This window comes from Odocoileus virginianus, chromosome 20, assembly GCF_023699985.2.
Source record: "Odocoileus virginianus isolate 20LAN1187 ecotype Illinois chromosome 20, Ovbor_1.2, whole genome shotgun sequence".
Taxonomy (NCBI): domain Eukaryota; kingdom Metazoa; phylum Chordata; class Mammalia; order Artiodactyla; family Cervidae; genus Odocoileus; species Odocoileus virginianus.
In genome coordinates this window covers 37,812,694-37,828,032 of record NC_069693.1, presented here as the reverse complement: position 1 = coordinate 37,828,032, position 15,339 = coordinate 37,812,694, and the positions used below count along the sequence as shown (strand labels likewise).

The following is a 15,339-nucleotide window of genomic DNA, read 5'->3' as shown; positions in this document are numbered from 1 at the left end:
GCTCTGGTGGCTTATAGAGTTTTATGAGGGAATTCACAGTTTATCATTTTGTTCAGACTGTTACCATTGTAACGAAGTTGCAAGCTGAGTCTAGCTGTCCATAGATTTCTCCTCCATTCACTGTGCTGTCAGGCTCTTTTTGCCTCCTTAAAGCTTCAGCATTCTGCCCTACCAGCCGAACTCTCCAGGAATGCCCTAGGTCTTTCCTGTTGCACTAATCTCTTGCCATCTGAATCCCTGAGTCACTTATAAGTCACTCAGTTTTCATTTGTTGATCATTTCCATTTGTTCTGCCACCAGCATGTTTATAAATACTATTTCACTTTGTCAAATTCACTTTCCATATTGGACTATGAAATACCAGAAGGCAGAGCTCACAGGATCCGATCTTTACTTCCATTTTATTAGGCTCCATAACACCCCGAATCACACTTCATCTCTCCCAAAGCATTTAATATTTATTAGCTATCAATCCAGCTAACTTTTATCTGACACATAATAGATACTCAATAAATGTGTGTTGATTGACTGTTTGCTAGAGCAAAACATCTATCATCATTCTCCCTGCTTTAAAATCCACCCCCAACCCCGCAGGCCCCCTTCCCCTAAGATTTTTCTGACCACAGCTTACAAGGCTATTTGAAATTTACCCCCAACTTCTCTCTCCAGCTTCATCTCCCCCAAACTTACTTCTCACCTTGTTCCAGCCACACCTCATTTTGCACCACGTCCTGAGTTCTCCCGTGGCTCTGGCTCTGCATCTAGGTGAGTGGCCTTGAACATGGTGGGACTTAGCAGTAGGCAATAGGATAAAGCTGAGAATGGGTGGAGCTGGGGAGAATTTGATCAACAAAGTCTGTGTCCCAAAGAGGCATTTGATCAAGGAGGCACTGAAATGATAGTCAGGCATCTGAGATGGTGATTGGGACAGGGCAGCAGGGACTATGTGGAGCCTTGATTCTGCCTAAGAAGAAAGGGAACAGAGGAGGCACCCCCAGGAAGGAGCAAGCAAACCTTCCATGTGAAGTCAAGGTCCAGCCAAGTCGTGTAGCATTCAGTATAGGCATCCAGGGCCAGCGCAGTTCTGAAAGCCAGATCACAAAGACACCTGCCTTGGCCAATGGAGACTGAGGCAAGACTGGAAGAGCTCAGTGGACATGGACTTGGGGCACTGGACTTGGGCCACAAGACTAATTTCAGATCCCATTGACCTGGGATCATTAGGTTACTCTACAAATAACAGCAGTGTCATATCATAAACATTTACTCAAGAATTCAATTCTCCAGGCACAGCAAACGCACACAAAGCAAAGGGCAAAAGAGCAAATGATTCCATCCCCAAATGGCAGTCAGCGAGTGCCCAGCCTGGAGTATGAGATGGGGGACAAGAGTCCTGTTTTCTCTTTGGGGAAGGTACCACATGGCTTCTAAACACAGTTACTTCACCTGGAGCTTAAGTGAAAAGACACAATCTGTTCCAGCAACGGGGAGGCAAACTGCCTAAACATTTGACCAGAGAGAACTTACCGGTGGCAAATAAGCTCATGAAAAGATGGTCAACATCATTAGCCATCAGGGAAATGCACATTTAAACCACTACACACCAATAGGAGCAGCTATAATTTTATAAGTTGTATAAGTGGTGTTACAGTTTTATAACACCACTTGCTGGGAAGGATGTAAGAAGCTGGAGCATCAAAAATGACTGGTGGGAATGTGAAATGGTACAGCCACTCCAAAAAAGAGCTGGGCAGTTTCTTATAGAAATGAAACAGGAAATTAACCATAGGACCCAGCAATCATACTCAATCATTTTTCCCTGAGAAATAAAGCCTCTACTCCTAAAAATGTACATGGCTGTCCACAGCTTTATTCATAATCACCCAAACTGTATACAAACTACAAAGGATATAATTTGGGTGTATCCATATCATGGAATACTAATAAGCAATAAAAAAGGAATAACCTATTGATACACACAACTTGAATGGATCTCCAGCGAATTATGCTGAAGAACCACCACCACCAAAAAATCTAATCTCAAATGGTTATATGCTCTACATGTATGCAAACAAATGATTTCACTTAAATAACCTTGAACTATCAAAAGTATAGAACTGGAGGGCAGATTGGTGGTTGCCAGAGATCAGGGATGGGAAGTAGCTCTCAAGGACCGCAGTACAGGCAGACTCGTGGTGATGGAAGAGTTCTGTATCTCAATGCTGGCGGTGGGGATTATATGAATCCACACATAGGAAAAAATTGTGCTTACTGTTTATACATGCACACGCAGCTGTTGAAATCTGAAGCAGCTCTATGGACTGCAGCACTGTCAGTTTCCTGGTTTTGGTATCATAGGACGCTTTGATATTGTATTACAGTTATCGAAGATGTCACAATCCTGAGAAACTGGCTGGAGGGCACAGAGGCCCTCCCTGTATATTTGGGGGGCAACTTCCTGAGAATCTATAATTATTCCCAAATCAAAAGTTAAAAAAGAAACTGCTCAGGTATTGTATGAGAGGGGAGAAGGTTAGCACTCCCTTGACAAAACTGGAAGAGGCCCTTGGCCCTGACAATACCCACATGGTTAAGGCATTGCCACCTGCTTCGTGGCATCTAACCACTGCTTTTGTAGAGTGCGGACTCATGGACGTAGTGGGGGGAATTAGTGAGGGTTATGAATTGAGACAGCAGCATTGCCATATATATACACACACACTACCATGTGTGAAATAGCTAGCTAGTGGGAAGCTGTGGTTCAGCACAGTGAGCTCTGGGTGCCCTGTGATGACCTAGAGGAGGGGGGGTCAGGGGGTGGGAGAGACGCTCGAGAGAGAGGAGATATACGTATACACATGGCCGGCTGACTCACGTTTTACAGCAGAAACTAACACAATATTGTAAAGCAATCACATTCCAATTTAAAAAATTAAAAAAAAAAACTAGTCAGGCTGAACTAAATAAAAGTCAGTGTTCCCATTTCCAACATACCACCTCCCGAGGGGACTGTCAAGAGTAATTGTCACTGTAGATGATTCCTTGCACATAAGATGTGACTGTACCCCTGAAACTCCAAGCTCGCTCATGCTTGTTACCTTAGAACTACACTCATCCCTGGGGACCGAGCTTCCCTTGGGCATTGCTGCCATGTCTTCACGAATCCTGCTGGAAGGAGACCCCTCTCCCCACTCACTGGCTGCACGAGACTGCTTCAGACAAGGTCATAGGCACATCCAATAATCCGAAATGATCCTTTAACCAAACACATTTGGGGTGCACTGGGCTAGACTGTGTTCCTAAGTGTCCTCTGAAACCCATGGATGGAAACAATAATTATCATCTGGGCCTGTGCTGTCGGTACTTCACATCACTGTCTCACAAACATTCACAGCAACTCCATCTGATAGTTACTGTTGTTTAACTCCATTTTTTCCCACGTGAGGAAATGTAGGCCCAGACAGGCTAAATAACTTGCCCCAGATCACACAGCTAGTAGCTGGCAGAGACAGGATTTGAACCCTGGGAATCCGGCTCCAGAGCCTAAGCACTTAATCTCTCTTTCCCAGCTTGAGATTGACACTGTTCTCAATTCCATCCAAGTTACTGGCTCCACTAAACCTAGAAAGTACCAGATCTGGTAAAGTCAGGAACCAGAGTTGCTTTTAGCCACTGCCACATAAGAGCAATGCATTATAGTGGAGCGGTTAGATCCCTGGCCTTTGGAGGAAATCACACCCGAGTTCCAGTCCCAGCAGACCTCCACCACCACCACACACACACAAACACACACACACACACCACACACACACACGCACACTCACAAACAGCTGTGTGACCATGGGTAAGTTGCTTAACCTCTCTGCACCCCAGCTTCCCTCCTGTTAAATGGGACTGCTAACAACATCTTTGTCATAGGTTGGTTTGAGGGTTAAAAAGAAAGAGTACACAAAGCTCTTAGCTTAGGGCAAAATGGAGTAACTTCTCAAAAAAAGAGAAACCTAGATTTTTGAGGAAGAGACTTTGCTCTTCGGTGATGGGGAGTAAGTAGGGAAGAGGGGCACGTTTCCATGAGTGTTATTGTAGAAGACAGCAATCGCTGATCCTTGATGATAAAATGATGGCACCTCCTCAAGGATCCCACAGTTTGAAAGCAGTCCATGCACTTCATAGCCTGGAGGTGGTCTAACGATCATGTCCCCTCTGAACAGAGTCGGCAGTTGCTTTGGATGGAACCACCTGCAAAGATGGCAGGACTGCTAAGGTCACTTGATTCTTAAACCATTCAAGAAGCTACCAAGGTGGAGCTTAGGTGTGAAATTGATATGTACATGCTCATTTGCTCAGTCATGTCCCACTGTTTGCGACGCTATGGACTGTAGCCCACTAGGCTCCTCTGTCCATGGGATTTTCCAGGCAAGAGCACTGGAGTGGGTTGCCACGTCCTCCTGTAGGGGATCTTCCCAACCCAGAGACTGGACACACGTCTCCTGAATCTTCTTCATTGGCAGAAAGATTCTTTACCACTGAGCTGCCTAACCCACCCCCAAAATGTTTTTTGAAGAATAGTCTTAATATTCCTAAAAAATTTTTGTTCCACTTCATAGAAAACTGGAGGAAATTTTTATGACCTGGAGGAAACTTTTAAGAAAAAAATTGTATTGGAGTCTAGCTGATTTACAATGCCATGTTAGTTTTAGGTGTACAGCAAAGTGAATCAGTTCTACATATTCATATATGCACTCTTATTTTAGATTTTTTCCCACACAGTCCATTACAGAGTTTTGAGTAGAGCTCCCTGTGCTATATAGTAGGCTCTTATTAATGATCTATTTTGTGTATCACCATGTGTCTACGTCAAGCCCAATCTTCCAGTTTATCCCTCCTTCCCTCTTGTCTCCTGGCAGCCATTAGTTTGTTTTCTGTGTCTATGACTTTACTTCTGTTTTGTGACTAAGTTCACTTATACCTTTTTTAAAGATTCCACATATAAATGATATCATATTTATTTGTCTTTCTGTATTTGATTTACTCCATCCAGTATGACGATCTCTAGGTCCATCCATGTGGCTGCAAATAGCATTATTTTCTTCTTTTTTATAGCTGAGTAACGTTCCATTGTATATATATATCGCATCGTTATCCGTTCCTCTGTTGATGGATATTTAGGTTGCTTCCATGTCTTGGCTGTTTAAATAATGCTGCAATAAACACTGAGGAGCCTGAGTCTTCTTTTCTAATTGTGATTTCCTTTGGATATATGCCCAGGAGTGGTATTGTAGGCTCATATGGTAGTTCTATTTTTATTTTTTTAAAGGAAACTCCATGCTGTTCTCCATAGTGGTTGTTACAATCTACATTCCACCAACAATGTAAGACGGTCCCTTATCCTCCACACCCTCTCAGCATTTATTGTTTTAGATTTTTTTGACGATGGCCATTCTCACTGGTGTGAGACAATACCTCATTGTAGTTTTGACTTACATTTCTCTAATAATTAGTGATATTAAACAACTTTTCATGTTTTTGGTGTGTTTTTTTTGTCCATCTGTATGTCTTCTTTGGAGAAATGTCTATTTAAGTCTGAAATTTTATTTTTGCCGTCACCTTATTGATCTCATCTCCTGTGAACCTCTCCACTCCCACTTCCAGCCCTGGTTATCTCTCTCTGCATCATTCACTCTGGCTTCCATACACCAAGTCCTCACCCACCCCAGGGCCTTTACATTTGCTTTTGGCTATCTTGGAACCCCCTTCCTTCAGGTACCTACACAGCTCCTTCATATTCTTTAGGTCCTTCTTCAACTGTCACCTTCAAAGTGAGGCCTTTCTAGGCTACCTTCTACACAATTGAGTATTAGGATTTTCAGCATTGAGTCCAAAAATAACATTTAAAAATAACAGCTTTATTGAGCTATAATTCACCTACTGTAACCAAGATAACAGTTTTAAGATTGATGTTAATCTTTACCTCATCTAGTTTTATGGATTATATTGAGTGAATTCTAAAATGCCTCCCCCCGCCCAGTTTTAACATCTCTGACATCACGATGTATTTTACAACAATGGCATGTCATAGTTTCATTAGCAGCATTTTATTTTTTCTTTCATAACAATGCAGAAAATAACAGTATAGTGCATAACCAAGGGTCTCTTTGCATTGATGAAATGTGGCATCTAAAATTTCTATCACCATTTACTCTAAAGAGCTCAAAGTACAGAGCTGGACTGTTGATAAAGATGTAAAGTACATTATTAAGCTGCAATAAAAAGAGATTCCATTCAGAGTGAGATAGCATCACTGGGGTGGGGGCATTGATTCCACAGTTGCGACTGAGTTCATCTGTGCTGGAGGGGGGGAAATGTTTTTGTTAATTTATGAGTCCTGCTCTTCTATTTAGAATCTTTTCCTTGTCTTCCCTCCTGTTTCTCTCTCTCTCTCTCTAACGCTTGCTGAGGGATTTCTTTTCTTTTGAGAATGTTAAAAACAATCATAATGAAAAACCTTCACAGCGATGCAGTCTTTGAAAACTGACATCAAGGTGAATGTCTAGTGGAAATTTGGGGCTTGCTGGGCTGCCACAGGCCGTTTGCATTTAAACAAGTGGTGACTTTGATTTAAGGATTTGACTTGATGGATAATATATCCAAAGCAGGAGATGATGTATATACTGTTTCCATCAGAAATATCAAGTTCTGAGTGTGATGTGTTTATTTCTCTGAGTGGTTATGTATTTAATAAATAATGTGTTTCAGTGGGTATTATTTTCATTTCAGTCTGTAATTCCTCCACAATATGTCTTAGTTTCGGGGGTGAATGACACTTCATAAATTATGAGCTGTTATTAGCTGCTTTCTCGTTGCATCTTAATTATTAGGCTGCAAAGAGAGGGCAGACTTTTATAAGCATTCATATTTTCTGTTTACAAGGCTTTTACTGACGTCTAATAAATTTAATTACCTCTAATAAGAAGAGGAAATGAAGTTCTATTTAGCAAATTCATAGCTTTGAAATGCATCTTGTAGCTTTATGAGCGTGGCAAGCTCCAGGAAGGTGAATGCCATTTAAGAAGCCGTGGCTGGGTTAAACTAACTGCAAAACTGTTAAATTATTTTTGTTTCCATTTTATTGCTTAACCTCCAGGGTAAACTTCAGGCTACCTGATAAAGCAGCCACTCAGAAACTTTAAACTTTACACGCTTTGCCCCACAGGGCCGAAGCCGACTCTGGTATTAAAGGTACATTTTTCAAACATAATTTTAGATTTGGAAATTGATTGTGTCTTGACCTACTTATTTCCAAGAGCTGTTCATTCCCGACTCCTTTGTTTTGCTCGTATTATAAATCTATTGTTCTTTCAGGAGGGCTCCCAGCTGGTATGGGGGTGGAGGGAGGGGAATCAATGCAGTGAAGACGGACTCATTCTGCCAACACTGCTATCATTTGAATCAAATCTGCAATTAACCGGACTCGGGCTGCAGAAAAGACACGCCAAGATCTCTGATCAACTGTTTCCTACAGAGGGTGGGAGCGGAGTAGATGGCTGGTTCATAAAGATCATGTTTGAAGGAAGAGGGATCCTATAAAATATTTAACGACTTATTTTATAGGGCATCAGATAATTTAGTGGGGTTTTTTTTTTGGTTGGATATCTTCCCAAATAACATTTTTAAGGCATCTAGATTTTCATTTATTGTAGCAGACAGACCCTTGGAAAAACCATACTACTTAGTGATGAATGCTTTCTTTTCTTGGTCTTTCTTCAAAACCTAAACACAATCTAGAGGTTAATAGGAGGGGCTTGTGAATGAATGTCTTTTAAAAGTGCCCTCACGCCTGGAGCCCCTCTCTCTCTCTCTCTGGGACTTGGCCACGTTGCTCTGAAGCACTCCTAGGGGCTTGCCCTCAGCTCTTTCTTGGTCCCCACCTACACTCTCCATCCATTCATTAAGTCCACAGCCTCAGAATCCTGTTTTCCCTCTATTTGCCAACACCTTATTTCTGTTCCTTGTTATTTCCTCTGGGAAAATGACAGCAGCTTTCCCAGGAAGCTTTCTTCCAGTTTGGGCCCTTTGAGTCTGTTATCTATAGCAATGGCCAGAACCAGCTTCTTTTAAAAGAATAATCACATGTGACCCAGCCTTCCAGTAGGGTCCCAAAACACTCCTCTGGTCTCATTTCCCATCTCTATGCCTGACTCCTCTCCTCCCTGAGTCCTGCCAAGCCTCTGGTTCCAATCTAATGGTGTTTCCTATATACACCCAGTCCTTCCAGGGAGCTGAACAGACTCCACTGGGACATTCACCAGAGAGGTGGAGATTGATCGCGATGGATTTAGAGTGGAGACAAAGTGGACGCTGTGAGAAAACCATTTTTGTTTCAAATAATCTATATTAGACAGGAAAAAGAAAGGATCAAGAATGCGTATTTTTAACATATGTTTTTGGCATGTCAGTCATTTCCATTTCTTTTTCTAAGAATAGCTCCTTCCTATCCTTTGTCAGGGGCTTCCGTGGTGGCTCATGCAGGAGACCCCGGTTCGATCCCTGGGTTGGGAAGACCCCTGGAAGAGGGCATGGCAACCCACTCCAGTATTCTTGCCTGGAGAATACCATAAACAGAGGAGCCTGGTGGATTATAGTCCATGGGGTTGCAAAGAGTTGGACATGACTTAGCAGCTAATACTTTCATATCCTTTGTTATTAAGAAAAAGAAAAAATCAGTCCTTTTAAATTGATTCCTAGAAACTTTATATATTTTGAATATCATCACTCTTTTGTATGTGTCTCAAATATTGTCTCCTGGTTAATCATGTGTATTTTAACATTGATTATGGTATCTTTTATCATATTGTATATTTCATCATATATGAACATTTGGATTTTTATTATATTCAAATCTGTTCATATCTTCCATTATTCTCTTTTGTTTCTGTCCTACGAGCACTCCCCATCACAAATTACTTTTTCTTTTCTGCTGGTGCTTTGTCTGTTTTCTGTTTAACTTCAGATCTTCATTTTACCTAACATTTATTGTGGTGAATGACGTCAGAAAAAGTTCTGGCTCTGTGCCCTCCCCGCAGTGTGTCCGCCTGCCTTGTAACCAGTCAATGGACCATCAATGACTCCTACCCTGATTTGAAAATTCATCTTTTTAAAAATTCTAATTTTTAAAATGTATGTATTTTTAATTTATTTATTTCGCTGCATTGGATCTTAGTTGCGGCACGTGAGATCTCTTCTGCAGCATGCTGGATCTTGGACTGCTGTGGTGCCCAGACTCTAGTTGTGGCGCGTGGGCTCTGGAGTGTGCAGGCTCAGTAGTGCTGACAGCTAGCCTTTGTCACTCTGCAGCATGTGAGATCTTACTTCCCCGACCAGGGAACTTAACCACTGGGCCACCAGGCAAGTCCCTAAATTCTCATTTTTAAAGGAGAATCACCTTGAGTATGTTCACACACATGAAACAAGGTCCTCTGGACATCTTTTCACTCTGGCATGTGCTGCTCTGTCAGCTGGAGTCTCCGAATTAGGATGAGCAGAGGCCCCCGGGAACCCATGATGGAAGTGCAGCATGAGTGAGAAATGAAGGGACTGCTTGTTACCAAGCATAACCTAAACTGTCACAACTAGCACATCTGTTCTCATCTGAATTCCTATCATAACTGTATTCCTAGAGGAAAGGGAAGGGAGGCTTACTTTTCAGTTACTGAATTTCTTTCTTTTTTTCCCCTAAAAAGATTTTTTAGTAGCAAAACATCTTGTACATAACATAAAATTTACCAGTTTAACCATTTTTAAGTATACAGTTTTGCAGCATTAAGTACATCCACACTGGTGTACAACCATCACTACTATCTGTCTTCGGAACTTTAAAAAAGTTATTAATTTTTAATGGAGTATAGTTGCTTTGCAATGTTGTGTTGGTTTCTGTTGTACAGCAAAGTGAATCAGTGATACGTATACATATATATCCTTGTTTTTAGATTTCCTTCCTATTTATGTCACCACAGTTTACTGAGTAGGATCTCATTAGTTATCTATTTTATACATAGTAGTGTCAACCCCAATCCACCAATTTGCACCACCCTTGGTAACCATAAGTTTATTCTCTACACCCGTGACTCTTATTTCTGCTTTGTCAATTTGTTCATCTCTACCATTTTTCTAGATTCCACATAGAAGCAATATTATACAATATTTGTTTCTCTCTTTCTTACTTACTTCACTTTGTATGACAATCTCTAGGTCCATCCAAGTCTCTGCAGATGGCACAATTTCGTTTGTTCTTACGGCTGACTGCCGTTCCATTGTGTATATGTACCACGTCTTCTTTACCCACTCTTCCATTTAAGTTGTTTCCATATTTTGGCTATTGTAAATAGTGCTGCAGTGAATATTGGGGTGCGTGCATACTTTTGAATGATGGTTTTCTCTGAATATAGGCCCAGGAGTGAGCTTGCTGGGTCACGTCACCTAGGCTTTGATAACCACTGTTCTGCTTTCTGTCTCAATGAATTCAACTATTCTAAGTGTCTGCAGCCATGAAATTAAAAGACGCTTGCTCCTTGGAAGAAAAGCTATGACCAACCTAGACAGCATATTAAAAAGCAGAGACATTAGTTTGCCAACAAAGGTTTATCTAGTCAATGCTATGATTTTTCCAGTAGTCATGTATGGATGTGAGAGTTGGACTATAAAGAAAGCTGAATGCTGAAGAATTGATGCTTTTGAACTATGGTGTTGGAGAAGACTCTTGAGAATCCCTTGGATTACAAGGAGATCAAACCAGTCAATCCTAAAGGAGATCAGTCCCGGATATTCATTGGAAGGACTGATGCTGAAGCTGAAACTCCAATACTTTAGCCACCTGATGGGAAGAGCAGACTCATTGGAAAAGACCCTGCTGCTGGGAAAGAATGAAAGCAGGAGGAGAAGGGGATGACAGAGGATGAGATGGTTGGATGACATCACTGAGTAGATGGACATGAGTTTGAGCAGGCTCCAGGAGTTGCTGATGGACAGGGAGGCCTGGTGTGCTGCAGTCCATGGGGTCTCAAAGGGTCGGACACAACTGAGCGACTGAACTGAAGTATCTCATTAAGGAGAATCATACTTATGTGTCTTTTGTGACTAGCTTATTTCACTTAGTATAATGTTCTCAAGGTTCATTCATGCTGTAACACGTGTCAGAATTTCTTTCCTTTTTAAGGCTAAATAGTGTTTAGTTTATCCACTCATCCATTGATGGACATTTGAGTCATTTCCACCTTTGTTGGAATGCTGCTATGAACATTGGTTTATGCATATCTGTTCCAGCACCTGTTTTCAATTATTTTGAGTAATATACCCCTAAGTGGAATTGCTGGATCATATTGTAATTCTGTTTCTAACTATTTGAGGAATCGCTGTACAGTTTTGCATAGCAGTTATACCATTTTACATTCCTGCTAGCAACAAACAGGAATTCAATTCTTCCACATCCATGTCAACACATTGTTTTCTGTTTTTTTTCTTTGTTTGTTTAATATTAACAATCCTAATGGGTATGAAGTGGTTTTTCACTGTGGTCCAAATTTCTTTTTGATTCATTCCTTGCTACAGGAGAACAAAGCCATATTTGTTGTCCCTAAAAATGGGGAAAATGCTTTCAGCTCCACTCTAGATTTGAAAGCAGCCCTTAGCCAGAGTCTGATATGGCTGAATTCAGTCTTTTATCCCTGTTCTTCTTGTGTCTTATGCCCATTTCCAAACGCCTCTCCTGACAAGCCCTCTTCTCAACCAAAGCACTCATTTATACTAAGAAGAGCGTGAGATCTCCTGGGAGCATTTGTTGTTTAAACACAAGGCTGGGGCGGGGGCAGCATTCACTCAGAAAAATACATTGCTGATGGCATAAGTACAAAATTCAGTGAGAAAGATGTGTGGGGTGAGGCACCCCGGAAATCGTATAGACAAGAATGCCTCACTAGAAGGATGCCTCATTCCCACAAGCCACATCCTGAACCAAGCCTCTGTCTGGTCCCTGTCCAGCTTTCTGGTTTACTGTGTTTGGAGTTAGGCTTTCTCGGATGTGTCTTTACATTTTTGTTTTTTTTTTTAAGAATTCAGTTTGTTAATCCTTTTTTAAAAATTTATATAAATGTCAGATTGCATACAATTCACCATATAAACCATTTAAAAGTGCATAATTCAGTAGTTTTGAGTATATTTACAAGGTTGTACAACATCATGACTATCTTATTCTAGAATACTATCTGATTCCATCACCCTCCCCACCCTCACGCCCTCAAAAAACCCTATGTCTGCTAGTGTGTGCGTACATGTTAAATTGCTTCAGTCATGTTGGACTCTTTGCAACCCCATGGACTATAGCCTGCCAGGCTCCTCTGTCCATGGGATTCTCCAGGCAAGAATACTGGAGTGGGTTGCCATGCCCTCCTCCAGGGGATCTTCCTGACCCAGGGATTGAACCCACGTCTCTTACATCTCCTGCATTGGCAGGCACCAACCTGGGAAGCTCCTATGCTTGTTAGTAGTTGATCCCAATTCCCAATCATTTTTTCTCCCTTTTTCAGAATTGAAATATAGTTGATTTACAATGTTGTATTAATTTCTGCTGTACAGCTAAGGGACTGAGTTATATACAAGTGTGTATATGTGCACACACACACATCCTTTTAAAATATTTTTTCCATGCTCTTTAAGTGTCAGCATGATTCTATGACTTTATCCAGAAGTTTCCTGGTGAACACATAAAGCTCAACTATGAAACTCAGCATCTTCATTGGAACTAAGCCTTTAATTGGACTCCTAACATTCTGAGATGTTCTTAAGATCCCTCCAAGTGATGAGTCTGTGCAGAATGTGAGGACTGCTGTGAGCACTTGGAATGGGGCTAAGGCTCTGCCATGGAGATTCAGGCTGAGGGGGTCTGGTCAGCCAGGCCTATGAGATTCTATCATCAAATGTGACAACATTGGCTCTGACAGTGCTTCCAAGTTACGACCAGAGGGGCACCATCACTCCTTAGCTGGGTGTCTTGGGACCCGAACACTGGGTATGCTGCTTCTTGCCACCCCTGGGAAGTCCAGGGCTTGGAGCTGTGGCCAGTGAAGCCGGGACTTCGCCTGCCCACCTCCGCTCCTATTAGGGTGCTTCTTGTATTGCTCCTGGGAACCTCCTGAGTCCTGTAAGAAGAGCCATCATGGGGAAACACATGTTCTTTTAGATTCCTGCTCACAAAGGGAGACAAGAATCCCTTCTATAGTTCCTCATAAGAAAGCGGAGACTGCACAGCAATGATGAACAAGGGTTATGTCAAGGGTGACGACAGGTTGATGGTAACTACAGGGGCCAGCCAGTCAAAGTGTTAACGCTCAGTTGTGTTAGATTCTGTGACCCCATGGACTGTAGCCCGCCAGGCTCCTCTGTCCATGGGGATTCTCCAGGCAAGAATACTGGAGTGGGTGGCCATTCCCTTCTCCAGGAGATCTTCCCGACCCAGGGATCGAACCCAGGTCTCCCATATTGCAGGCGGATTCTTTACTGCCTGAGCCACCAGGGAAGCCAACACCAAGAAGGAAAACCTAACAAGAAAATCCTGAAACATGGATTCTCTCCACCTGGAAGCCAGCAGTGTCTCAATTTCACCAAGGGCTTGTATCTGTCACCTCTCCCCTTTACCCTCCACTCCACACCATATGGTAGGTGCTATATTTTCTTCCCAGGCAAGGAGCTCCTTTCTAATGGTTCTCTCTTTCCCCATCTCCCCACAGAGGCATCACTCCTGACCCCTTTTAAGAGAGGAGTCGTTTTGTTTTGTTTTTAAATTGGTGAACATCATAACAGTCTGCAGAAACAAGCCCTGTCCTTCATGAGGTCAGCCTTTGACATGAAGAAGCAGGCCTCTTAGCATTTCTTCAGAATGACATGTCTCTGGATGATTCCATTTGTATAGCATGGGAGGTTCTTATTTAATCTCTACATGAATAAACTCATCCACCAAGTGGTCCCTCCCAAAGTGGGAGTTACCCTGAAGGACAAGCCTAGCATCTACCATTGAAACTACCAAGAGTTCAGAAATATTGGGCTCCAGCCTCAGACCTTCCTGCTAAGACTTCCTAATCCTCAACCCACAGAGTGGCCAGTCTCTGCATAACTGAAGGGAGATATCAACTAGATCATTAGACTGAATCCCAAAGAACGTTTCAACTCAATGTCCATTGGCGTTCATTGGAAAACTACCCAGAGCTGCACGGCCTGCCAGATCCTGTGGGGGAGTCAAGACTCTGGCCCAGGAAACCCCTGGTGGTCCAGTGGCCGAGAATCTGCCTACTAATACAATCTCCCTGGTCCGGGAGGATCTTGAATGCCATGGAACAGCTACGTGCATGCACCGCAACTATTGAGCCCCTGTGCCAAACTACTGCACCACACAAGCCTACAGCCTGTGCTCGGCAACGAAAGAAGCTGCTGCAAAGAAGAACAGCCTCTGCTGGCTATGGGGGCTTGCCGCAGCTAGAGAAAGCCCACATGCAGCAAAGAAGACTCAGGGCAGCCAAAGAATAACTCTGACCTGGACACACCTCCAGCCTAGTTTCAGTAGGAAAGAAGGGATAGAATGGAAATAGCATAATATGGTTCATGATCAAAGACTGATTCAGAAAACGAGACTTCATGAAATAGGAAAAGTGTCATTTTCTACAGGAGGTCTGTTATGGAATCCTGGAATTCTAGAGCTAGAAGGATCTTGGAAGTCAGTTGTCCCAAGGACTTCACTTTTGAGGAAGGAGGCTGAGAGCCAAAATATTTATGAGTTGCGCAAGGTCATATAGCTCGTAAAGTCAAAACTGGGGCTGATCACCAGGATTCCTAATTACCGGACCTTAGAGTGTGTGTGTGTGTGTGTGTGTGTGTGTGTGTGTGTGTGTGATGGACAGAAGGGATGCTCTCGGGGATCCTTAGTGCCTGAGACTTTGAAGGACCCAGAAGGATTTGTTCAGCTGCCTTAAGCTCATGTGGGTTTATGTTAACTGGAAGCAGAAGGAGCTTCCTTTGCCTTTAAAAGCTCAAGTCTGACTCATTCGTATCTGAACCACTCGCCTGAGAAGCCAGCAGCAGCCTGACTGGTCCTCTTGCTCCATCGCTCCGTTCCATTCACCAGCAGACTTCCCCACACCCAGCTCTGGTCAGTGCTGTGCCCCCATTCATGTTCTTCCTGTACTTCCCACGGCCTGCTTGGGATCTGCTAAAGTTAGCGAAGGCGCCCTTCCCCAGGTTAAGTCTGATTTTGATCCTTGTGTTCACTACCAAAGAGTTTTTCTTTAATCGAGATAT

At 42.7% G+C, this 15,339-nt stretch overlaps 1 non-coding gene across 1 annotated transcript; it reads left to right on the top strand.

The window, feature by feature from the left end:
• The first annotated feature begins 2,510 nt into the window (after positions 1–2,510).
• LOC139030112 (U6atac minor spliceosomal RNA) lies at positions 2,511–2,635 on the top strand. The gene has a single exon (XR_011482425.1). It is a non-coding gene; the product is annotated as a U6atac minor spliceosomal RNA (small nuclear RNA).
• The last annotated feature ends 12,704 nt before the right edge of the window (positions 2,636–15,339 follow it).